At 37.1% G+C, this 27,023-nt stretch overlaps 1 protein-coding gene and 1 pseudogene across 4 annotated transcripts in view; one reads left to right on the forward strand and one right to left on the reverse strand.

The window, feature by feature from the left end:
- Positions 1 to 27,023, forward strand: part of DLGAP1 (DLG associated protein 1) — an 870,852-nt gene that overhangs the window by 329,128 nt on the left and 514,701 nt on the right. For 3 of the 4 annotated variants that reach the window (XM_054583388.1, XM_054583387.1, XM_054583384.1), the window contains exon 3: positions 1,243 to 1,357. The gene's annotated coding sequence lies outside the window, so the exon portion shown is untranslated. The remainder of the gene's footprint in view (positions 1 to 1,242; positions 1,358 to 27,023) is intronic. The other variant, XM_054583385.1, reaches the window with a different exon arrangement.
- On the reverse strand, positions 8,384 to 8,531 carry LOC129078938 (uncharacterized; annotated as a pseudogene).

Raw genomic sequence — 27,023 nt, forward strand, 5'->3', positions numbered from 1 at the left:
TGAAAATACTATTGTTATTATTATATTGTTATTATTGTTCTTGCATTTTATCACCAAAAGCATTCTAATACTTAGCCTGTCAATTTTGCCAGTCTTAAATATTGCTCAAACAAGTTCTGCAGAAAACTTTATATGCCCTGAACTTTTTGAATGTTTGGTGTTTTTTTTTACAAACAAATACACTGTTACGAGTTTCTAAAGGGACTGAGCTTCAAGGCAGAGATTCTAGGATGTTGTTCTGCCTCTCTGTCTATTAGTGGAATAAAATTGGGCCAGCCACGTTGCTTTTTCTGGCTTCTAATTCCTCTTTTGTGAGATAATGTCTACATTCATTCAGGCACTGTAATTATTGTAAACAATTTAGAAGGTTAAAAAATTATTTATACCAATATCTCAACTCTGAATATCATTACATCTCTTCTTAATACTTAGATTTTTTTTCTCATTCTTTTCTGACACTATTTTAATCTGCTTCTTAGGGCCACAAAAGTATCTTGCTTAAATGAAAAGAGAAGCAGAACTCTCTCCATTCCTATCCTTTCAACACCAGGTCATTTTTGTGTGCCACACGAGTCCTTTACTTTGTGGCTTTTCAGAAAGGATAATCATAGTTAACCATAAAGCAGGTGCTGTGGTCAGGATATGTACCTCCCCCGTACATTTTGACCCTATGAGAAGTCCCATTTTATCACTTTCTTGGGAAGACATCATTAATAATTGGTGGTGATGATTTGGCATAGGCAACAGCAAGTCCCTAGTAGTACTCTTGGGAAGATTATGCCATGTTTTATTGTCTTCTTTTGGTGTCAGATGAACTACCCTAGAAAGAACAGTATTTTTACCTCCTTTTTTAGTCACAGCTGCTTACTTTCAGTGTTGCTAAAATAATTAACTCACAGGAAGTAAATAGTCATGTATGTGTAATATATCTTACAAAATCAAGTGACTGATGCTTGCATTTTATTGCTTTTTAAAGAGGATATAATTGTTAATAGCAGAAAAGTAAATTGTAGACTATCAAAATTTTTATTACAGTGACATTTTTATGATTGATTTTATTTTCTGAAAAACATAAAAATACAAAGTGTTTCCATCATGCAAGAACACAGTCATGTAAATTTTCTGTGAAACTCTGTCCTAGCATTATTGAATTTAAGCCTGCCAGAGTAGTTCTTATGAGATCTTCTTAAATAACTTTGTTTCAGTCTAGTTATTGCATCTAATTGCATTTTGTTGTTTCAGAACAGTTGCCCATCACATGCCAAGAGTGATAACGGGTTAAAAAAACTGCAAAGTTTGGATCTTCTTCGACTCTTCTGCCTTAGAAGCAAGAAAAATGGAGAATTGATATTCAAAGGTAAAACTGTCTCCTTTATATATAAAACATCCCTACAGGTTTCTTTATATAACACATCCCTAAAGGTTTCTCTTCATCCATACTATGTGAAAGAATTTTCTTTTATTTTCTTGATAGCATGGTATACTTGAATATAAATATTACTGGCTTGTGATTACAGACATATTAACAGGCTGCTGAACTTAAAGACTGTGATTTTTAACTCCTTTATTGTCTCTGCAGATTCTGGATGAGATGTGTTTCGTATGTTTAATCATTCCTGTTAATCTGGAGTGGCCAATCAGGCAAATGCCATTTTCATGACTCTGAACCAAACGGTTGTTCTTTAGGTTAAGCATGGAATTATGAAAATAAATGGCATAGTGTCAGCTTTTATTTTTTCTTAGAACGTTGTACAAATGTTAATTTCTCAGCCCAAAGGTGCTCAACATAATCTAATGTGCTAAGAAGGGCAAGGGACACACATGAGGCAATGCTACGATCTCCTTTAATAATATTTTGTTATGGAGTTTGGGGAAGGAAAAAAAGGATCCTAATGATGTATTAATCAGGAATACTGTATGTGTGGAGTCAGATATAGGGGACTGATATTGCTGAGTACTTCGGTAAACTAGCATCTTTGTTCAGGGTGCTTGTTCAAGAGAATGACATGAACATGGTAGTTTAATGGGAAGCTGACCCCATAGGTTAAGAGTTAGAGACTAGGGAGAGTGAATCAATAAAAATACAAAAAAAAAAAAAAAGGCTTAGATAGACAAGTCCACTACTGTGGACAAAGGGAACTTGATTCTTCTGGGACCCCCAAGAGGGTACTGTTACCTTCCAGAATTTCTGCCTGAAGGATGTGCAGCAAGAACTTTACCCATTGGCTTTTGCCCCTTGGTAATGCCCTGTGGATTGCTGCCAGGGCATTACAGCCCCACCTTCTGGGCTGTGCGGGCACCACATAAGGCAGAAAGCAGGAAGGCCCTCAGCTGTCCCTGGGGGCAGACACCACAATGGCCAGGAGAACCGAATTGGCACTGAATGGTCTGTGCAGCTGTCGCTAAAATCAGAGATGGGCCAAGGCAATGTGATGCAGGGGACCAGAGTCATCTGTTATAGTTCCTTCTACTTTATTTTAAATCATAAAATAAATCACATTTTCCTCCTAAATGAACTATCTCTAAGAAGAAAACATTTTGTGTTTCAGAGTCACTCAAGAGTGATATCCACATGTCATAGAACCAGAGTGAACTCTGTTTCAAAACTAACTTCTACATCAATAAATTTTTCCATTTCAGATTGAGGAATACATCTTGGTCCACATGAACATTTGAGACATTATAAAATAAGATTTGAAATATGACCGAAATGTTGGAATAGCTAGAAATAACGTTATAACATCTTGAATATACTTACTATTCAATGTATATTGTTTTGTTTACTAAAAGGTGTCTGTGGATACACAAACATATAATTATTATCTTCCCTATCTGGAAATGACCAAGTTAGCAGTGTTATTATTTGTGTGAAATGGATGACTTGAATTTGCATATCAGAACATAATGTGGCATGGATTATCAGCCAGCAAAATGAATTTAACACATTAAAGTGAATTAGAGTTTTGTTGGTTTGTTTGTTTGTTTGACGTAAGGATTGACGTAAGATTAAAGTCAAGTCAGGTAAAGACTTCCATTGTGTTGTGACCTAGAAAACCATCTGTTCAGAGGATGAATGTAATTGGTGAACTCTGTAAGGAGCAGCTATTAAACAAATAACAAATATTTAAAATGAAAGAATGTGCATTTACCATGCAAATTCTTCATGGAAGAAATGAAAGTGGAGGGGGGAAGGAAAAGAGCAGAAGAAAGAGGCAGGAATGGGAAACCAGATATAATAGTAGTAGATGGCCATGCAAAATATCAAAGAGAAGGCAGAATCAAACTATGGGATAAGAGAATTGCTGTCAGTAGAGAGCACCTCTTAGAACAGACCACATCCTGAGCACCTAATGCAAACTGAGTGAGTAGTCCCTGATAATCTGAGTCACAACAAATTCCTGAATTATCAAAGAAAGAGTAAGTGACTGTACCTTTTTACCCGAACAATGTAATCACCTCTGGTCTCATTCTGCTCTAAAGTCCTGCTAAATAAAAGTTCTGATCATGTCTGCTCTTTGCCCCCAAAATATTCTCTGATTTACCAGTTCATCATTATCCAAACTTCTTAACAGACATTTAAAACCTGCCACTCTAAGTTTTCAGACTTATTTCTTACTCCTTAACTTCATTTACCAATGTTCTGGACCACTCTCTGGTAATGTAAGTTCTGTTATTTGTCTTCCAAGTGATTTTGACGCAATTTGGTTCTCACATTTATGGTAGCCTGGGATGAGGCTCAAGGGTTTACATTTCTCACAAATTCCTGAGTAATGCTTCTCCTGCTGATGCAGAGATGTTACTTTAAGAACCACTAAGTAAAACAAATGACCCAGGCTGACCATACAAGGTCTACATTGCATTTTAAGTCAAACACTGATAGCAATACAAAGGGCTTGCTTGCCAACTTCCCCATTGTGAGAGGTGTACTAGTTTAAGGTCATGGTCTGAGTCCTCTGATCAGATACCATCTTAACATCACGAAATCGCCAACAGTAAGCTTTTTGATACATTTTATATCCCCTGCTGTATTAGAGACTTTAGGTTCATAAAAATGTGTTCGATGGTTGGAATAGGGGAGGGAGGGAAGGAGAGACGGAGGATGGAATGACCGGAGGATAGATGCACAGGTTTAGCAACCAAGGGTTGATTTCAGCAAGAAACTTCTTACACAGAAACTGCTTGGCATATGCTACTATTGTATAAGACCACACTCAATATATGACGTTTTATTAGGTGGGATAACTCTGACTCAGAGCTTGAGTGCCTGGTTATCAATAGTATTGTGTTCTTTAATAAGCAGAGTCTTTCACAAGGGAATTGCTGTTATTTGATCGAGTACAACGAAGTGGGGAGGGAGATGTCATTTATATCAAGACAAATTGTTAATTTTACGTTATAAAAGAGCCATTGGGTATGTGAAACTAGAAAATCTCATCTATTTAATGCATTCCTTTGCAAATGTCTCTTCCTTGAGTTTAAATTTTGCAGCTGCAGCATAATTTGAATGTTTGTTCACATTTAGGACAATTGCGCCTTCTGGTTTTTTGCTCTTCTGCATTCAAATGTGTTCACATGTCAACGTTGCACATTTTCTCTCTGCATCTTTTATCTGCATACATCATCCCGTGATTGGCTTGGTAAATTTATCCCACTTTTCTTGCTAAAATAACTGTTCCTGCTGTCTGTTTTCTGCCTACTCTTTGATTTATTCCAGAAATTGGGCTCAATGCCTACTTTTAGAGCTCAGTGTGAAATTTGTTCTGTATGTTTTTAAACCAAGTTCCCACATATTTTTGCTGTTATGTGTTCTGTAGTGATATCAACTTCAAAATGCACCCTTGAAAAAGCTTATTATATCTATGTATTAGTGTAGATAATATAATGGATGATATGAATCTTGAAAATTTATTTTTAAAAATTATTTCACAAGTTAACAGTTAGACATTAAAGTTTTCATGTCTTGTTATAGCATGCCTACTGTAAAACAGGGACAGTGTTAATGTTACCTGCAATGTTGCCTTAAAGACCAGAGATAATCTGAAAAGTAGCTAGCACTTACATGCTTATATGCTGGATATATTTAGCTGTAAAAACCTGTAGAGGCCTCTAAGCTGACCAGAACCCAAAATATAGTTTTAGAAGTTAATAAAGATTACATTCTTCTTCTCCAATATAAAACTATAAGGCTGAGAAATTTTTTATTTTAGACTCCTAAGAGAGGAACACAGTTTAGAAAATGTATCCCCCATTTGGTCATGTGAGATTTACAAAACTCATGGGAAAATTCATCATACCTCTTCATTTACACAGGCTATTCGGTTTTGTTCTTTGCCAATGATTACACATAGTAAACAAGGCCCTTCTTTCAAGAGCGACTCCTCCTGTGTCAAAACATAGCAAATTGTATTTTGTCTTCTGTCTTGTTATCTAGACACAGTTTGGGCAGAAATTAAAATAAAGATTGTTTAAGAAAAGCTTTAGCCTGAATAAACGTTCATGCACTCTTTATGTATGATTTTATAAGTCCAAAGATATTCCTTTCTTTCTTGTCCTACAAAGACCTATATTTAGAGCCAATTAACCTGATGCAGCTGTATCCCCATAGGCAAAATAAATCAAATTTTGGTCAATAGGTGATTCATTTGCTACAGGATTCATGCAAATAATTAATTTTCCCTGCTCCTTTTATGTGTTTTTCAGGTTGAATTGTTACTTTGTTATTGGTTAACCCCAGTAATTTCTCAGCAGAAATCCACAGCTGCCTACCTAACAGGAATATAAATCCTCTACATGTTAATGTGTTTTGAGATATAACTTACTATTTTACTCATACTTTTTTTCTCTGGGTTTCTAATTTGTTAGGTCGTTATCTGTTATTTTAATCGTTGTTCAGTTACTGTTGTCCCCATTTCCCCCCTGCCATTACTCTCCCTGATCCTACCCACCTCCACCTCCCACATTCAGTCCTCTACCACACCCCATTGTCTTTGTCTGTGAGTCCTTTATACATATTCCTGAAGACTCTTCCCCTTCTTTCCCCCATTATCTCTCCCCCTGACCCTGGGTACTGTCAGGTTGTTCTCTATTTCCATGTTTCTGGTTCTGTTTTGCTCACTTGCTTGTTTTGTTGATTAGGTACCACTTATTGGTGAAATCATACGGTATTTTTCATTCATCACCTGGCCTATTTCACATAGCTTAATGTTCTCCAGTTCAATCCATGCTGTCACAAAGGGTAGGAGTTCCTTCTTCCTTTCTGCTACATAATATTCCATTGTGTAAATGTACCATAGTTGTTTGGTTATTTTTTTACCTTTTTTTAAATTTTTCAAATACATTTGTTTCCATTTTCCTGCCACCACTTTCCCCTTCCCCACCCACCCCCACCTCCCACCCTCAATCCTTCCCCACTTTGGCTTTGTCCATGGGTCCTTTATTCATGTCCCTTGATTTGACCCTTCCCCTTCTTTTCCCCATTACCCCCTCTCCACTGCTGAGATTATACCCTAAGAATCCCAAAACACCAATTCAAAAGAACTTGTGCACCCCAATGTTCGTAGCAGCACAATTTACAATAGCCAAGTGCTGGAAGCCACCTAAATGCCCATCAATATATGAGTGGATCAAAAAACTATGGTACATTTGTACAATGGAATACTATGCAGCAGGAAGGAAGGAAGGAAGGGACGGAGGGAAAGAAAGAAAGAAGGAAGGAAGGGAGGAAGGGAAGGAAGGAAGGGAGAAAGAAAAGAAAGAAAGAGAAAGAAGGAAAGAAAAAGAGAAAGAGCTATAAGCTCTTTAACAAAACAAACAAGAACCTATTTAACAAAACAAACAAGAAAAATATAATCAGCAACATTGAAAGTAAAAAAACAAACTGTTATTTTACTTTTTTTAATGTCAGAAACAATTTAGGAGCTAAGAACTATTGGTGTTATTTGAGTAGTGTGATTGTTTCAGGCATCTGTAAGATAACTAAAACCTAATTGTGGAATGTTGTGTTTATTTCTCATGTCTCAGAGACATATCACTGTCAAAATAAAATACTGATGAGGTTGTTTCAGTCCCTAAGGAGACACACACATATAGTTCATGGTAGTGGTCGTAGTGAAATTGTTTCCTTAGACAACTAAATACTTCACAGTAGAATTGGTATTTCTACATAGACCAATTCTAACTGCAATTGTCATTTTTAATGAAATTACCTATTATTTTCTAAAAGAAACATACATATTCTTTGTTATGTGATAGTTTCTTTATAAAGCGTGTAAGTGGGTTTATTATAGCTCACATTTTTGAGTGTTTGTTTACACTCTAAGAATACCCAAGGACAATTTACTAGGTAGTAAAAGGATGCAGCATGAGGGGAATTATAAAGGAGGGAAAGCATGTTGGCTTTTATTTTGGTCTTCCTGTATTCTCATCATGTACTAGAAGTTTTCACTAAAAATATCTTATTTGTATATAAAAGCTAAGTTTAGGGAAGATGATACCATTTCAAACATTAATGCCAGAATTCTTTACCATTTCAATGTAATCTGGGAATTGTAAATCAAATAAGGTACACATTTGAAAAAATAATTGCAGTGATGCACAATGCCTATCTCTCTGGTACTTCAAATATTTGAGGACTTTGTTAGTAGTTGGTATTTATTTATGGTTAAAAGCATGAAAACAAACATGTATTAAATACTTAAGTATATGCTATTGTAGAGGAGGCTTTTTTTTTTTTTTATATTTACCTTCTAAGGGTCTTTGGCTGAGCCTGAGAATTAAACTGACATAAGATTGACTAACAGGAGGAAAGCACATTAATTTATTTAATATTTTTCTTTACCTGCTGTTTATCAAGTGGCTTTGTCTCAAAATAATCCCTAAAACAAACTGGCATATTTTGGGGTATCATATTCTGCCTCCCTTCACCATTTCAAACATTTCACCTTAGTTACCTCATTTACTCCTTGCTATAAACTATGAGAAAATTATATAACTACAGGGAGAAATAATCAAATCTATCATTGTAGCAGATTCCAAGATATTTTCTCAGTCACAGAGGAAGCTCACAAGAAAATTTGTTGACTATCTAGAAGATAGGAACAACACACTGACAGGCTTCATTTACAATGGTCAACTATAGACTTCTTCATTCAACCTTACTCAAGTGCATGTATAATATTTTAAAATTATGTGCTAAGCCATAAACCAATTCTGAAATGTGCTCTCCATTTCACGGATAAAGAATCTGAGGTATGGAAAAGCTAAATAACTTGCCATAGAACACAGAACTAGTATGAGGCAGAGCAGGACAGAAACTTAGTCTGCCATTTGAGCCATTTGACCACGGCATTATCTGTCGATATTAGTTATCTTACAGGAAGAAAATAAAGAGTTGGTCTTTAAAAGATAGTTTAAACTTTTATATCGGAGGAGAGAGCTAGGGATTAAATCTACTTTAATAAGTTATATTTTGATGCAAGGATGCTGCCAATTTGATACTACACTTGATCTTAGCCAAAAAGCCAAGAAGCAATAGGACGCTGCCACTTTGAGATTAACCAACTGAGTGTTACATGACCTATGAAGCTAGACTTAGAAGAAAGCAATTCAACCCATAAATTAAAAGTAGATTTAAATGATTTCTAAATGTTTAAATAGCAAAAGCAATGCAAGAATGACTCAGTTTGAGTTGACATTACCTAAATTAATTCCCTTTAATAAATAAGCACTGAATTATTAGTCATGTTAGGGCCTATGTTTTAAATAGGAGGAAATCCACTGGTGTTTTACAGTCACATTAAACTCATTATTTATAATACAAAACTAAACTCATAAACCATACCTTAAATTTGAATGAATTTGTTGAATGAAGTTCCATATTACCCATCTAATATTTTAATGCCCTAGTTGGATGATTACCGTTAAAAAGACTACTGAGGTCAGACCGTATGTTCTGCTAATGTTTTCTAATGTGTTTGGTTTCTGCCCACAGTATTCAGTTCCCATTTAGGGTTTTTATTGTTGCCATTATTGTTTGTTGTTGTTGCTGTTGTTATTTGCATTTTGTTATTAATTGGTAATGTTGGTGTTGAGCGTAAATATATTAACAGAAGTTCTACTGTATAAAGGCTGAGATGTTTTCTCTTCTCTCTGAAGATATTGTATGCATATGTTGACAAATAGTGTGTTTTGCCTTTGGCACTCACACATGCTCTCAGCAGACTCACACTCTTTAATTATATCCCCTGGGAAAAAATGGTTTCCTGTAAGGCAGCTTTCCTAATCAAAGACTTCCTGAGTCTTAAGTAATAAGAAATTCAAATGTTTCTAACTGAAAGTTATAGGGGGGCTTAATTGAGCATATATTTTAATCTCCTTTGGGGATCTAAAACTCTAAATGTTACATATTAGAAAATACTTTATGAGAGACACAGGAAGGTTTCACACATTTTATCCACTTTTATTTAAGAGAAGGAACTGGTAAAGGACATATGAATTGGTATTAAAAGCTTGAATAATTTATCTCTTCCTTGACTTTTAAATGACTGCTTCTTCCCTGCTATTTTCATTATCATTATGTTTAGCTCAAACTTATTTCTAGGTATGGAAAATTGTGCATAGAGTATGGAAAAAGGTGCCTTGGGCAGGTAAGCTGGGGGCCTGAGTTTAACAGTTTTAACATTAAAGTTGACCCTGACCCTCCAACCTCCCACCCCAGGTAGACCATATAAGAATTATGAGTTGAATTCCAGGGAAACCCCTCATTTAAGGGGCAGGAGAGGAAGAAGGAATTAGCTGGGAAGTTCAAAGAAAACCAGAGTTGGACACTAATTTATACAACAGGGTTCAATCCAAATACACCATGGACAGGTGAGGATTTATAGCCATGGAACATGGTGACGGGGCGGGGGCGGGGGTGGGTCAGTGGGTAGAAATGGAAACATCGAAAGTAGGGGGGATTGAGCAGGATTCTTGCTGAAGACCAATCAGGGTGATCAGATACCAGAAAGTGGGAGATAAAGAATTTAATCAGATATCAAGAGTGATCAGTTATGGAAGGTATGGGGCTCTCTCTAAAGTGACTTAGTAAGATTCTTGCTTCAACTGGGTGCTGCAAGCTGAGCAAGGCCAGTCGCTGACCCTGAGGGGAGTAGGGGGAGGACTAGAGGGCCGGAGAAGCCTGCCTTCAGGCCAGAGGTCGCGAAGAGGGCCAAGAGCCCAGGCATGCTTTCCGTCAGGAAGACTAAGAGGAAAGTTCCAGGATTCAATCTAGCAAATTGAATTAAGATGGTCATGTCCTAATTCTACATTTAGCGATTTCTTTTAAATCTGACATTTATTTTAAGTTCGTATAATTATAAATTATGAAATTATAAATTCAGTCGTCCTATCTCACCTATCTGGCATGTATGTTTTTGAAATATAGAACCACCATCATCTCAATGTCAAAATCTTGAGGTCATCTTTGGCTCTTCCCCCACAACTCTCCTATTTATCCAGCCCTTTTCCAGGTCTTGGTTGTTTTCCCCCAGCTGCTTTCAGATTTCCTCTCTTGGTCCACCATCACCCTAGTTCAGACCCTCACTGTCTCACAACTCGGCTGCTGCAGTAGCACCCTTCCCAGGGTGTGTACCACAGGCTAACCACATTCCAGAATCCCATTTTGCAATCCATCCTTAGATTAACCTCCCCAAAATACCATTTCTAGTATGTTTTTAATAATTAGTTTTTGTTGAGTCCTTATATTACCAGGCACTATGCTAAGTGTGCTAGTTCATTAAATTCCTTAACCAATTTTAAAGAGTAGATGCTATTATTCCTAGATTGCAAATAAGAAAATTGGTCTTTATAGCATATGAATACCTTACCCAAGGTAACAGCAACTAAGTAAAAAGTCTTTCTCCAAAACCTGAGCCCTGAACTATTGTTGCACAGTACATGTATTAAAGAGACAAAGATGACCGGTCTCCAGAGATTGGGCTGGGTAAACTATGATGAAATTGGGAAAGATTCCATTGATTTCACCCAATGGGCAAAAGTTTATTTAAGATTTTTAAGCTGGAGATCGGGAAAAAGTGACGATGGTGAATGGATTAGAGAGATTAGACTCTAATGGGGAGATGCTGTACCCTCTGTGCCCCTTTCCCTTTATGGCCCCTGCCATGAACCCTTACTGATAGCATGTCCTGTCTTCTCTACAGAGATTGTCTTACTGAATTTCTCTGCCTCACAAATCTCCAGTGTCACCTTTGAGGAGGAGGATTGAGTCCCTCCTCCAGACACTAATAGTCTCTCCTCAAAGCCCTTAGGGTGTTGAGAACCTGTCTGTTGTACACTGTATAGTGATTCACATTTGAGTCTCACAAAATGTTGCAGGGACTCAGAGCTATGTGACCTGCCTCTCTAGATATTATCTGAATCATCTTTGTTACCAATGCTTACTACCTAGTAAATGCTCAATAAGTGTATAGTAAGTACATTAATTACCTTTATCTATTTATATATTTATTTTATTTAAAAATTTAAAAGTCCTAGATGATAGGAATTATCTTTCTCATGCTTTTGTATTCCTCATATACCTTCCCAAGTGTATACATAGAGCAAATAAAAGTAACAGTTTTACATTTTATGTTGAATACAAGATACTTTAATTTTTTTTTCATTTGAGAGAGAGTGGAAGGGGAAGGAGAAAGAGAGAGAAACATCAATTTTTTGTTCCACTTATTTATGCATTCATTGGTTGCTTCTAGTACATGCCCTGACCGGAGATCAAATTACCAAACTTGGTGTATCAGGATGACACTCTAAGCAGCTGAGCTACCCAGCCAGGGAAGTGAGTGATGTTTTGCCAGAAATTAGTATAGCACCAGGCTCTTATGGAAGCTCATTTCTGCTTTAGGATTGCAAGATGTTTACACACGTGATAATTGTTGTACTTGGTTGAATGCAAATAGAGGTAGAAATAATATTATCAATTTTTATTGAAACTTGACTATGTAACAGGCTCTGTGCATGCATTTTATAGGTAATATATCATTTTATTCTTTAATACCCAATGCAGTAGGTATTGTTTTTAGTCTTACTTTACCAGTGAGCAAGGAAGGCACAGAATTTAAATAATTTCCCCAAGGTCACACAGCTAGTAAGTGGCAGAAATAGAATTTGAACCCACGCACCATGGCTCAAAGTCTGTGTTCATTCACTCAATTAATTGGTATTTTTATACCCTAGTATAGATCAGTCATAATTTTAGGCTCTAAAGGTGAACAATGAATGGGTACTTAATGACTAATTATATGAGTTCTAGTCAAGGGTATTCACGGGCTGATACATAAAACTAAAATCATTACTTAGTGGCGATTGACTCATTTCAGTGAAAAAAAATGATTTGTTTAAACCATCCATTTTTAGTTTTCAAATGTTACATGCTGTACCAATTTACCTTCAATTAAAAGAAAGCAATTTCAAAGTGTCTTGGAAATAGTCAATTATTGTTCAAGCTGCCAAGCTTCAGGAATTAGCATAGTAGAATTTGAAAAAATGTCAAGCCAGGAAAAAAAAGCCATAAAACACTATTTCTCCTGCTTTTGAAATTGTGCCAGATATTAGTAATCATATGATAATTTAAGTTTTGGAATCATAAAATTTTAAAGTTGGATGGGAACTTTGGGATCATCTGTGCCCACTGTCTACTTACTGCCAGAGGTGTTCACACAACATTTTTAGAATAAGAACTTTGACAAATGTTCCTCTAACTTTTGCACGGAGTCAATGAAATTTTTTACACTATTACATAACTTCATGCCTATGGCTAGTAATATATGAGAATATCTAGCCAATACCACCCAACAGGGTCTCTTGTCATTCTTTTCTGGGTTTTTCTCATGCCTACATTTTAGGAATCTGCTTGACACTAGGAGCTGTTCTTTTGGATATCATTTTGCATTGTCTCCTAATCCTTTAAAGAAAGTATAAGCAGACTTCATCCCGTTGGCAACATCCACCCCATCTCCTGTTAATATCAAGGTTTACAAGGGCAGAGCCTTACCTGTTCTCCTGTGCGTTGTCTTGGCTGCTCTTGTACCAGAAAGGCAAAGCCTGGGTGGTTGGGACAGAAACTGTATGGCTCGCAAAGGCTAAACTATTACTATCTGGGCCTTTGAGAAAATGCTGACAACCTCTGCTCTAAAGTATTGCAGCTCTTTATGTTTTATTTTTAAATCTCATTACTTCTCATTTTAATAATAATATGGAATAAATGGTTATGGTAAACTGAACTTAAATATGAAGAGCCTATATATGGTTCAACATTTTTTCATGATGGTTAATAAGTAATTGTTTCCTTCCTCTCTCTCTCTCTCTCTCTCACACACACACACACACACACACACAATTCTGATAAACTAGCCACAAAAATAGTCTTTGATTCTTTCTGTGTAAAGTTTGAATGTCTGTAGTCACTCTATACAAATGATGTAGTTTCATAGTATATATCTGAAAAAAACCCAAAATGATGCTTTTTTTGTGATCATTTAAAGACATTATTTAGTAAGAGCACATATATGTGTGTCTGTGATTTTTTAATAGAATTTGGTGCAAATAAAAACTTGAATGAAACTTTTCAGTAAATCTTTCTCCATGTGGCCTCCGTTCTCTTGACATTCTTTCTCATGATCCCTCCCACTGGCCATCCCTTCGCTGAAAAAAGGTGGACACTTTTTGTTACAGTTTTTGCAGAAAGCCAATATCTTGCTCCTCAACTTCCCTGGGTACGTTTTGGTCTTTTTTATGCCTCCAATGTCCTCCTTTAGGTTTTTGCTAAAATGTCATCAGAGTAGCCTTCCCTGACCACCCTTTAATGTCTATGTCATCTACTTTTATGTGACATTTTGACTCATTAAAATGTGTAATTATCATCCACATTTGTGGGATATGAGTGTGTGTGCGCGCGCGCGTGCGCGAGCAAGGGTGGTATCTGCCCTCTCCACTGGAATATAAAATTCACAAGGTCACAGACTGAATTTGTCTTCTTCACTGTTTTTCTAGTACCTAATATCATAGGTGCTCAATAAATATTATATTTGTGTTGAAATGGCAAGACATATTAATGTATATTTAAATATCATGGGAATCTTTACCTAATTCTGCTGAAACCATTTATGCATTCACTACTGGGCCATTTATTATTGCATAATCATTATTCCATGTACTTTCTGTATACATATGTCCCTTTCCTTCTTCATTCAAGGTGATGTGGGTGTAGTTATATCAGTAATGCCTCTGGAATTGACTCATTCAAAAATTTAGGAAATAGGAAATAGTTATTTGTCTATATACCTGAGCAAATTTTTCCAGATCACATGTAACTTTAAGAATAGCCTGAAAGATCAACAGGAAGAAAAGGTATTTAATGTTATTGTAGTGAAATCAAATGGACTCTAATAGTGTAAATCACAGTTCAAGAAGGTTTGGACATGGTAGAAAGGTAGTCAAGAATTGTATAATTAAGCTTTTCCAAGAAGATATGATGACTATCCTATTTGGTTATGTAATAAATGCAGGACAGTACTAATTATGTTGATTAGTAATTGTTGTAAATAATTATTTACCTGATGGTTAAAACATCTGAATAATTATTTTGTAAATTCTTTTTTTTAAACCTCCTTGGTTAAGTTTATTCCTAGGTACTTTATTTTTCTTGTTGCTATAGCAAATGGGATTTTTTTTTCCTGATTTCTGATTCTGATATTTCATTGTTGGTGTACAAAAATGCCTTTGATTTCTGAATATTGATTTTGTATCCTGCTGTTTTTCTAAATTCACTTATTAGGCCAAGTAGTTTTTTTGGTGGAGTCTATGGGGTTTTCTAGGTACACTATCATGTCATCCGCAAACAATGATAGTTTTACTTCCTCCTTATATATTTAGGTGCTCCTATGTTGGGTGCATATAAGTTGACTATGTTTATGTCTTCTTGATGGATTCTTTGAGTATTATGAAGTGTCCTTCTGGATCTCTTTTTATGGCCTTTGTTTTGAAATCTATTTTGTCTGATATAAGTATTGCTACCCCTGCTTTCTTTTTCCTGTCCATTTGCTTAGAATATTTTTTCTATCCCTTTACTTTCAGTCTGTGTAGGTCCTTTGTTCTCAGGTGGGTCTCTTGCAGGCCGCATATGTGCGAGTCATGCTTTCTTATCCATTCAGCTACCCTATGTCTTTTGCTTGGAGTATTTAATCCATTTACATTTAAAGTTATTATTGATAGGTACTTATTAATTTTTCCCCTTTGTACCTGTGTTCCTCTCTTTCCCACTCTTTTTTTTTTTTCACCTTCTTAAAGCAGTCCCTTTAGCATATCTTGCAGTGCTGGTTTGGTGGAGGTTATTCTTTTAGCCTTCTTTGTCTGGGAAACTCCTTATTTTGCCTTCTATTTTAATTGAGAGCCTTGCTGGGTAGAGCAGTCTTGGTTGCAGGCTTTGTTTTTCATTACCTGGAATATTTCTTGCCATCCCTTCTGGCTTGTCGTGTTTCTGTTGAGAAGTAGCTGCTAGCCATATCAGGGTTCCCTTGTATGTTACTACCTGTTTCCCCCTTGCTGCCTTTAGGATTCTCTGTTTGTCTTTAATATTTGCCCTTTTAATGGTGATGCATCTTGGAGTGGACCTCACTGAGTTCCTCTTGAATGGGACCCTCTGAACTTCCTGGATTTGTGTGACTTTTTCTCTCCTCCAATGAGGGAGGTTTTCCATCATTACTTTTTGAACCAAGTTCTCTAACCCTTGCTCCTCTTCTTCTCTTTCTAGTATCCCTATTATATGGATATTATTACATTTCAGGTTGTCCTGCATTTCCCTAAACACCTCTTCATTCTTTTTGAGTCTTTTTTCACTTTCTTGCTCTTTCTGGGAGCTTTTTTCTACTTTGTCCTCCAGCTCGCTGATTCGATCCTCAGCTTAATCTAGCCTGTTTTTTATTCCCTCTACTGCGTTCTTCAATTCAAAAATTGTATTCTTCATTTCTTCTTGCCTCTTATTGATAGTTTCTATGTCCTTTTTCATGCTGGTATAGTTTGCAGTAAGTTTCTCATAGTTTTCCTGTAGTTTTTTGTAATTCTCTCTGAGCTCACTGATCTCATTGAGCTTCCTTAGAACAATTGTTTTGAACTCAATATCTGATAGTTTACTTGCCTCTATTTTATTTAATTCACTTTCTGGGGATTCCTCCTTTTTCTTCGACTGAGGATGTACTTTTGTCTTCCCATTATTTGTAAGACTCTTCTTTTTTTGTTTCTGCTTCCTAAATCGATCTGTCTTGATTTCCTGACTTTGTGGTGTGAACTTCTATGGTAGGAGACCGCTGTTTTTACTTTCTGGATCTGCCTCTGATGATGTCAGATGTTGACCCTGTCTGACCTTAGGCAGGCTGTTCGAGACTTCCCGGAATCTACTGTCTGTATCTATCTCCTTCAGTTAATCTAGCCATTCTGCACTTAGCAGTGAGGCTTAAGCACCACAGGGAGGGGTAGAGTCCCTCCTGGGGGTAGGGTTATTGTGTCCTCTCACTGTGCTGTCATTCAGGGGAGGGGTCTGCCTGAACAAGAGGGCTGGTGCTGTATGGGGGAGGAGTCAGCACCAGGATCCCGCCAGCTACTCTCTCTGTTCTCTCCCCAAAGCCTCCGTCTCCAGTCTCTCCTCAGGATCTCTAGCCACTCTGCTCCCCTTTTCCAGAGCCCAGGATAAGTGGCTGCAAATAAAAATTTATGCATTAGCCCTTTAAACAGCTCTTTGCATCTCCAGCCACCTGTCTCTGGCAGAAAGCAACCCTGCCACTTTTCACAGCTGGCTGTTATCTGTGTACATTTTGGGCTCTGGTGCTGTATGCTGGAAATCCCCCCTTATGGTTTAAGCCCTCAGGATCTTCTCAGGGGGATCCCACTGGCCATTTAAATATCCCACTGGCACTGCCACCCGTGTGCACTCAGCCTGTCTTCTTGGGTCTCTACCACACTCCTTAACAGTTAAGTTGTGCCAAAGCTGATTCCTCTGTCTGTCCAAAGTTATAAGGCTTCTCTCTTGCTGTTGTTCAGTTGTTTGTTCCAGGTGATTTCTCTACAATTTAGTTGTAACTCCACATTGGTCCTGGGAGGAGGTCAGTGTGCCTTCCATTCACTCTGCCGCCATCTTGCCCTCCCTCCTGTAGATTCTTATATCATTTCTTCAAATTGCTGTTTTAGAAAGAAGAGGCTATTTGCCTAAGGAATCTCACCTGTTCCTGGAATTACATAGACTGAGTCCCATAATCCTGCACTCCTAAGTAAGCATTGCCAAAGTTAACATCCAATAGAATGTTCAGATGGGTGGAGTGGTTGGAGGCAATTTAAAGCAGCCCAAAAACTTCCTATTTTTTCTTCCTCACCTCCTGAAAAGCCAGATGTCTCAGGTAAGGTGCAACATTCTTTATAATCGTAGACATCATGGGTCTCCGAGAATACAGACTGGCCTGTGAGGATGACGGATTACTGTGCCTTATAACTCTCATTTCGGGTTGTACCATTTCCCGTCCCCTTCTTCATAATCAAGGGAAATTAGATGGGTTGACCAACATGGCCGAGTACAATATTTTTGTAGCAAAACAGATACAGAATGCTGAGATGTTATTTATCATTGTTACTTTTTCTGCCAGTCAGCTGCATATTAATCCAACCCATAAAATATTTTGTATAATACTTTAATTTAGTTTTGTAATCAATATGTCTTCATGCATTCCTCTTAAACATACAGAAATTTTAAAGGCCCATCCTTTCTTCGTCTCCAAATATCATGGTTAGCTTTCCTTTCTGTGGAACTTTTCAGAAGGACATCTTTATTGCACTATATGCAGTGACTAGCCATTTAGCTCTCCCATTTCTGTAGCCCTCCTATTGTGATTTATTAATTAGGTTTGGATAGCACAATTGTGCTAACGGATGGCCTTAGACCTCAATTCCGCTCTCCTCTCCCTCCCCTACAAGGGAAAAAAACCTTCTGTTGATTCTATACACTCATTAATTGTTATGAATTTACTGTTAATTTATTTTGGAACACTGAGAACAACATTTAGGTGGAAAATTGGCAGGCATTTTGGAAAAACTATAAGTAAAAAGACTTAATTTCCAGTTTTTCCCACCATTTACCAATTCATTTGGGTCTTCAGAGTACCATAACCTCTGTGGTCCAAATGTCATACTGAAAATCAAGGGATCCTGCATTCATTTCTAGCCTAATCATTGCTTCTGCTCAACTTTGGGCCTCTATTTCACCCTCCTTTTCACCAAGGTCAAGTGTGCCTGACCTTGGAGGTTTTGTGAATTAACTTGGATTTTTGCTATCATGCTCCATTTTCATGCCTCTCCATGCCAATGTTGTTCCCGTCCATCATGACTTTTCTGTTTACTGGGGGCCTTGTTCTCCACTCATTTCAATAACATAAGGAGATTGTATTAGTATCATATTTCCACATGTGAAATCTGCAGTTACAGGAGATACACAATTGTCCCTAGTAACATAGAACTTAGTGGTGTTCTTGGGGAAACTATTATATAACTTACAAAGGAAAGAAAAGTTCCATTAAAAATAAGGTTTACTCAAAGTCAAAATGCTTTTAAAATTCAGTCTTGCTGTGGACTATTTTATTCATTTATTCCTTTTGACACATGAATATATTTTATACCATCGTAAGCCATGTCAAATGAATTTTCTGTATGTGTTTCTAGCTGTGTTCTTGGTAATTAGATGATACAGTTAATTGAAAGCGAGTAAATTATTTATGCAAACTTATATGTAATGTTAGATGCTTTGCTATACTTGAGATAGGTATCTTTAAAATCTCCTATCTCTCAGGTCTTATTTTCTTACTATGTTAGAAGAGAAATTAGCAATAAAATAAGATTTTTAAATTAACTTTATTGGGAGTGACATTGATTAATAACATTATATAAGTTTCAAGTGTACAATTGTATATCGCATTGTATATTCATCAGTCAAAGTCTAGTTTCCCTCCGTAACTTTGACCCTCTTTACCCTCTACTTTTGCCTCCTATCCCCATTCCCTCTGATAACCACCTTTCTGTTCTTTGTATCTATGAGTTCACTTGTAACAAAATAGGATTTTAATATCTGTTTTTCTATGTTATAGCAAATATGTGATCCTCACAATTGTGCTCTATTATTATTTCAGATAATACATTTTTTTTCTGAAAAAACCATTATCGAGGCAATTGCTAGTGAGTATGCTATTGTGGCAGTACCTATTTTGCTCCTTGAAATCAATTGACATTTTTTGTTTCATCGGTGAGTCAACTAAATGTTTACAAATATTTTCTTACTGTCATTTCTCTGAATCTGACCTCTTCCTTGTACTTACTTTTCCTCTGCCCTCTTTTCCTTGTTGCACTTCTCTACCCGTCCATTTCTGCAGTAAACCTTGACTAATGATTACAAGAAGAATGTCAATACCCTACAAGGTCAGGAGGAAGAGATGCAATCTTTTTTTTCTTTTCAGACAAGTGTTTATTCGTTTGAAATATATTATTAGGAGCTAACCTATTTTCTCAGCTATTGTTCCTCATCCTACTTTGTGAAGAGTGAATGTAGATGGGTATATGGCAGCCCATGTTGGTGATCAGAATTTCTACTTTGTTTCTGTGTTCAACTCATGATTTCTTTTTCATTCCTTCTGAAAGAATGTAATTGTTCCTAGATATTTCAACTGATATTATAGTGTTATGGGTCAAATGACTGTGAATTCAAAAGTATAATTATGCAAATGTTTATATTTAAAGTAGTACTAAAAGGCTACTGCTGTAAATATCAAGAAAAATCAAGTGAAGGCAATTCTGAACATACTGTTATGCCACCTTTTATTATGAGTGGGAAAAGTTTTCATTAATCTGGGACAGCTATCTGTAAAGGTTGTATCCCTTTTAGAGGTTACCTTTGAAAAGTTTCTTTAATATCTATATACTGGGTTGTTATGATGTAAAAATTAAAAAAAAAATCATTCGGCACCACATGTAACCACCGTTACAGTAATGGAGCTGTGGCGGTGATGTTGCTCAACAGACTTGTATAGGGGGGGAGCCCTCTTACAGTTTTAAGAAGACTCTATGTCCTTAAAAATATCTTTCTAGAAGAAAGCCATCCCTGTTTTTTAGAATATAAATGCATGGCTAAAATATATAGATACAAGTGTGCTATATATTTACATTATACATACGTATATTTATATATGTATAAATACTTAGTACATATACATAAACACACATACATTACATTTGAGCAACTACGTAATCAAAACAAATTAGGTATAGAGATGTTTGAAAGTGTTATGCAGGTACTCTATGTATTTGTGCACAGAATTTAACAGGTTAACTCTGGGCAGGCTCTTTTATGAGCTTTGTATTTTACAGAGAGATGTAATATAGAAATTGTCCCTTTGCAATTGTGAGCAAATGAGTTTGTATGCAGCTGAAATTCCTATTGTAATATCTGCACTTAAAGGTATTACAAAGTCAGCTCAGATACAAAGTGTTTAATAATGGTAGAGAGATGCTTCATATCCATCTTTGCAATAGCTTTCATTTATTTTTTTAATGACTCCCCACCCCCACTCATGAGAGGATTCACTTAGAAAAAGCTACAGCTGTGTCCCTGCTCTGCTCGCTAACTTGGCCAGGTGCTTCTAATTGCAGGCTTCCGTCTAGAAGCCTGAGCCCAGCTGTGCTGGGATTGATTCCTGCCACACAGGAAACTAAAGAGCAAGTCTGAACTAGGTCAGAAAACTGCCTCACTCATCAAGTCTCACCAACTCTGGCTGGTGCCCTTATTTCCTTCTTTACTGCTGCCTTGTCTCTTGGTGTTTGTGTTTCCCTGGTTTGGTGGCTTCAGTTGTGCTGGCCCTGTAGAGTTTGTAGCATCAACCTGTGACCCAGCTCCATGCTCTCACTTTGGGACAGGTGCTTGATCCCAGACCAATTCTTAAACAGCAGTAAATCTCTGGCCAAGAAATAAATAAATCTGTATTTAGTTTCACTATTTGGTCAACTTGAATTAGTTGTTTTATTGTCCTTCACTTTTCATTGTACTTAGAGGTCATGCTCTACATATTGATTTTGTTTTTAAGTTCACAGCTTAGCTTTCCTGGTGGTAACCACACATTTATGATCCACATGGATCTGGCTCTTGAATCTCCATTATATACAGCTAGATATAGAGTCTGGGACTTTCACTAATATTGTTTGGTTCTCTGTGATCTGTTACAACACAATTTGAGACCACTGTGTTGTCACTCATGACTGGAATGCTTCTTTCTTTGGTCTGGCCAGCTCTGCATCTGTTATGATTCAGTTCAATTAATAAGCCTTCTCTGGCCTCCTCCTCCTCCACCTCACACTCCCACTGCTAGGCTGGGCTAGATGTTCTCTTAACTGCGCTTTTTTGATGGCCTATGCATATTTCAAACATATACATTGACTTATATTATAAGCATTTATTTATATATCTGTCATCTCCTCTCCGTACACATACACTGCCCTGTGTCTCCTGGTGCCAGGTACAAGTGTGTGCTTTTCAGATGTTTCTTGAGTGAATGAATGAGTCTTAAGATTTGCCTTCTTTTGCCCTAGATCTATATACAATAACTGACCTTTTGCCTTTATACTATATATTGACCTCCAAGCTTCATCCAACTATCACTAGCCTTTGCTGGCCACTGTCTATACCTAAGCTATGACATTTGGCCACCGAACTAGACTGCATGATTGCTTGCTTGGTGCCCTATGTCCTGATTCCCAAGTGCCTTGCTATGCCCATTAACTCTGGCTAGTGGTGGATAGGCTCCAGAAAGATCTGATGAAATTTCTGCTGAAGTTGACAGTGGCTAAATGTCTGGGACATATGCTTTCTCTTTCTCAGGCTGGAAAATAATCTCTGTTAGGGTAGTATGATTCTTGTGATCTCTGAACATGCCCAGCCTAGACCTTCCTCCTTGAAAGGAAAATTTAAAAAAGTATTGAATGAATCACCTTTAATAGTGATTAACAGGATACCAAAATATTTTATGGTGAAGATCTGAAAATTCAAGGTCATTATTTCTAAGTGAGCAGACGGTGTCAACTGAAACCCAATCTCTGTCTGGGGTCAAAAGCCATTTTGGACTTTGTGAGCCAGAGGCCGTGCTCTGTGATTGTTTCTAAATATGGGACCCTGAATGCCAGAGATATTCATTTTCCTGAACCACACTAAAATTCAAAACCCTAAGCTATTGATAGTTGATGAGAAATATAACTACTTTAAGAGATAGTATTCAAACATTTTTCCCCAATAATATTACATTTTAATAATATTCATCTAGAAGACAAAAATCAACCCATCAGACAGATGGCTTGTACACAGCATTCAGTTGGGATTTTGTCCAAAATCTCTATAAGAAGTTGTGCTGAGACTAAGGCACCAACAAAGGGGGAGGGTGACCTTCATTTTTCATATTCCCAGAGCCGTGGCTGACAAGGTTCCATGGTCATTCCCAGAACTCATAAGTCATAATCTGTTCAGTGCTGGCTCCAGTTACTTCCTTTACAATTAAAGAGTAGAAACAACATTTCTAACTGCTCTGCCCACTAGGCACTTTGGATCATTTGTGGATATTAGGTAAGCATTACTTAAGATTATCATTTTTGATACGTCCCTACGAGAACATTGTTTCACTCCCAAATTATGAGTATATTTTAATAAAATCTACCCATCTTTTTTTTTTTTTAGTTCATTTCAGGGATTCTGCTCTTGCTGTTTCTGAAATGTTCTTGCAGTCCATCCTTTCTCATCCTCAGGTCTCAGATTTATGTCCTCAAGGGCACTAACTAAAGTGCCTTGGTTTCCACCCCATTGCACCCCACCCCAGCTACAGACACATTCTATTATGTCAGCCTGTTTATTTTTTTCATAACAATTACAAAAACCTGAAGTCATGCTGTGTTTGTTTGCTTATTAGCTGTCTGTTTGTCCCTCCTCCAGCCAACACCATTAGAATGTGAGTATTAAGAATGGGGAGCATGTTTAACTTATTCTCTGCTGTATCCCCAGTTTCTATCAAAGTGCCAGTCTATTGTAGGCATTCAATGCATATTAGAGGACTTAATTTAAAAAAAGAAAAATAAGGGGGAGGAGTAGGATAAGAGAAGGAGGAAAAGAGAGAGACAGAGAGGAAGAAAGTAGGAAAGGAAGGCAGGCATTATGAATGATTAGTGTGCATGACTGAGTACTTTAAATTTGGAATAAACGGAACTTGTGGAAATGGTGGCCAATTACTCTGCCATTTTTTGATCTCATTTTTCAGTAGAAATCTTCAGATCTCCCTAGCTGCTTTGAGCACAGATCTCATTCTTACCTGTCTATCATTGCTCAACTGACATTGCAGATTGTATAAATACCAGTTATCTCTCAGTGATTCACTTCAAGATTAAGCTGTGGACAATGACTATGAAAAGTTGAGAGTGATGTGAAATTTTCCTTTTCATATTGGCTTTCTGTCATGACACGGATTACATACAGAGCCTATATTGTCTAGATTGTTTCCTTTGCGATGAAAGCTTTAACTTCAGCCTTTCCACCAGTCAGTGATGCTATCTGATGACCTGTAACAATTTAATTGGGAATTCTGATATATTTAGTAGCAGCTCACTGCTTTTTTTAACAATTGCTAACATACTCTGAAGGGGCTTAATTTTATGGGTGTTTTTCAAACAACTAATGGTTTTTAAAGGTCTCTTAAAAATAGCATTATAATTAATGTTCATTAGTTTTCAGTCAAGATAAATATTCATTTTCAGGATAGTGCTTGTTTTGAAGAGAATCCTTCAATTCACATGAACCATAATTCAGTATATTCCCTTTTATTAATTCAGCCAGCTGCCTCTACTGTCAAAAGATTTTTTTAAATTTTCAATAGCTTTTTTTTACCTCAAAGAGATACTTAAAATTTAGTCATTGTATCAAACACAGAATAGGTGCATATGTCAAGTAATTTCATCAGTGAGAACTTTATATACCCAAATAATTTCTCATTTCATAGGAAATCTTATCAAAAGCACAAGTCTCACCATATTGTTATTGAAGTAAAATATGAAAATAGAATATTCCCAGTTTAATAATGATCCAAATCTTTGTGGGTAGGTAAGCTACTTACCCAGACATACAATAAACACATTTTTTTAAAGTACTTCTTCTAACGAAAAGAGTGAGATTTGGAAGTCAAGCCTTGGATTCTAGTCTAACTCTGCCACCAATTGCTTGTATGCCCTTAGACAATTATCCTCATTATATGTCCTTATTGATAAACACGTTCTAGCCACTTTCCACTGGTTACAAAATACTCTTATAATTTCAGTGGTATTGTGAAACATAAAATGCTATTTAAATATAAACCAATTTGAGAAGGTATGAACTTTTCTATGTCCTGTAATACACTTATTGGTAGCTCCATCACTTAAAATACTGAAATAGTTATTGGAATATAAAACCATGTATGAAACTAATAGAAGGTACCATCTTTGTCATCAAAAAAAAAAGTTATCCAAAAGAAGGATTCATTAATTATATGTGTGTTATTTATAATAAAGGAAACAATGACTTCCAGAATAGAAGAGTGAGGGTTACTGCAGATTCTCTTCGCAATAAGCAATCACTTAACTGGATACGACAATCATCTTTAAAACAACCATTTAAAGAAAAGTATCTTAAAGACATAGAGCAAATAGAGAAATGCTCATTCAAGAAAATGAGAAAAATCTTGTTTAAGGCAAGAGTCTGTAATATTTGAACTATGGCCCCATTTTCCACCCCATGTTCTGAGTACTCTAATTCAGCAGTTACAACCAAAATAATTGGGCTCCCTCTTTCCCCCAGCTCCCAGCCTGGGGCCACAGTTTCACCTTGGGAAGGACAGGCTGCTACCATCCTCATCTGTTCCAGCCCCATTTTGTAGAAGTTCAATTCCAGGCAAGTGTGACTAAGGGATCCAGGGCTCCTTTATGCCACTTAGAGTTCCACTTGTAGGAACTCTACTCAGGCTTAGCAAAGTGATAACCAGTGCCCTGATCACTCTAGCCCCAGTTCACAGGGAAGACCATGGTTCCACACAGGGAAAGGCAAGCCAAGGAGATGGGGGCCATCTCTGCCACTCCAACTGCTGGTGAGGCAGGTGTCACTCTGGGGAAAGTGAGCTGCTGTGTTGTGCCCCAGCTCTTGCAGGGCGGTACAGAGGTTCTGCCAGGGGAAGAAGTAGGTGTCCAGAATAATGAACTCCATGGCTCTGCCTGAGGAGCTGACTTTATTAGGAATAGAGCATGGAGAGTTTCAAACCTAAGGCCATTATCAAAAGCAATGCATATCTTGGTAGAAAGCAACTAAGAAGGCCCTCACGGCTCCATAATACAAGCAGGAACCAACAAACTGGCAGAACAATGAGAGATTTAACAGAGAGAAACAGTGGAAAGAGGTAGCCAAGAAGAGCTCTCCTGAGATCATGGTGGTCAGAGAGACTGGTTGCAGGTACTTGGCTGCACTCATACAGGAGCGATCAGAGCTGGATGTGGGCAGACTGGAAAACATCCCTTAAACCACACATAGATCAGTCAGCAAAGGGCAGAAGCCTCCCTAGAACCAGAGGTCTCACCAAAAACTCTCTAAACAAACTCTTACCTTGACCCAGAGACAATTCCAAGGAAAGCAGGCTTAAGAACAAAAATCATACCTGTCCCTGACAGTCTGAAAGATTGTTTGCATGCCTAAGACTGTTTCTTCTCAGAAGTTCTAGGAGAGGAGAAATCCAAGCTAGCAGTCCTTGATTATATGTGGAAGCAACCATATAAACTACTTAGACTTTAATTACAGTCTGCAAGCCAGACATATGGTAAAGAGTACAAATATACCTGGTTGACAGAACGTAAGCACAGCTATTGACCAATAAGTGACTTATGCTGTAGGAAAAATCCCTAGATAACCAGACGAAAATATAAAACAAGAAGCTATATGGGCTGGGAGAAAGAGATTTCAAGTCATTAAATATATAAATAAATGGACCAAGAAAACAACGAAAATGGGGCAAGAAGGCAGTCAGTATACACAGTAGTACAATGTATTACTCACAATGCCCAGCTTTTACCAAAAAATTACAAACCAAGAAAAATGTTACCCTGAATTAGTTTGCTAGGGCTGCCATAACAAAGTATCACAGACTGGGTGACTTAAATAACAGCAATTTGTTTTCTCAAAATTCTGGAGGTTAGGAGTCCAAGATCAAGGTGTCATAAAGTTGAGTTTCTTCCAAGGCCTCTCTCCTTAACCAGTAGGTGGCCATCTCCCTCCCGTGTCTTCAAGAGGTCTTTCCTCTGTGTGTGTGTATTTATCCAAATCTCTGCTTATAAGAACACCAGTCATATTGGACTTGGGCCCAATCATAAGACCTCATTTTACCTCAATTACCTCTTTAAGGTCCCTTTCTCCAAATACAGTCACATTCTGATGTACTAGGGGTTAGATCTTTAATGTACAAATTTTAAGGGGGAAACAATTCAGCCCACAACAGACCCATAAACAGAAAAAAGGCAGGAAATAGAAACTGCTTTTAAAGGTGCCCAGAAAAGCGATTTATCATAAATTATTTCAAAGTAGTCATTATAAATATGTTCAATGACTAAAGAGATCTCGTCTAAAGAATTATTTGAAAGGCATGATGACTGTGTCATAAAAAAAAAATCAATAAGAGAAATAATAAGTCCCATGGGAATTCTAACTTGAAAAGGATAATAACATAAGTGAAAAGTGATTAAAGAGGCTCAGCAGGAGATTTGAGCTAGCAGAAAAAAGAATCTATGAAATTAAAGAGAGATCAATAGAGATTGTGTAATCAGAGGGGAGAGTGAGAAAGAGACAGAGTGGGAAAAAAATGACTGGCACCCCCGAGAAATGTGGAATGCCATTTGCCATACTA

This window comes from Pteronotus mesoamericanus, unplaced genomic scaffold (assembly GCF_021234165.1).
Source record: "Pteronotus mesoamericanus isolate MK-2021 breed Mesoamerican mustached bat unplaced genomic scaffold, CSHL_Meso_final contig_74, whole genome shotgun sequence".
Classification (NCBI taxonomy): Eukaryota; Metazoa; Chordata; class Mammalia; order Chiroptera; family Mormoopidae; genus Pteronotus; species Pteronotus mesoamericanus.